Raw genomic sequence first — 741 nt, forward strand, 5'->3', positions numbered from 1 at the left:
TAGAGTTTTAATTTGCATCGAGCTAGATCAGAAATAAAACAGGAACTCCAGGGATGGATTTAACAACGGATGGCATGTTAGATGATGATAAGGTGTATGTTCTAAATGTCCAAATGTGTTTTGTCTCTTGCCCTCACTAAGGGGGTTTCACATCAGTTTTTTTTATGTGTAGATAGCTCCCTCTATTGACCTCAACATGCACGTGCATTATTGTCTCTAATCGGGTTTGGAGTTTGGAGCCTGCTGTACATCATGTAGCCTACTGTACAATTTCAGTTAAGCAAAGTGGCCGAATAAGAGAACATGACGATACTTTTTATTGCAGGTTGATAGGTTAACAAAAAGATATACATATATATTGCAATAAATGCTTTGATTTGCACATTATGGGTCGTTTTGAACAATATTTACAGATTTAAATAGTGCTAATTAACATCCTCTAACTTGATGCCACCGATTTTTCCACCGTTCAGCTAGGACTGCTCCTGCGTTATCCACCCACGAAATACCATATTACAGTGTCTCATGTATCAATGGTATTTATAATATTGTGGTCTTTTTTGTCATCATGAGCTATCATTTTCACAATTATGATATCATTTAAATGCAGGAACACTTCCTATAACCGTCCAAGTGTCCAACCGTCAAGTGTTGGCAGTGTTACGATAAGCACCACCCACTCGGGGCAACTGGTTCCATCAAAACGAGCGCTTCCAAACACACGCTCAGTTTGAACTGCGC

This window comes from Notothenia rossii, assembly GCF_949606895.1.
Source record: "Notothenia rossii genome assembly, chromosome: 9".
Taxonomy (NCBI): Eukaryota; Metazoa; Chordata; class Actinopteri; order Perciformes; family Nototheniidae; genus Notothenia; species Notothenia rossii.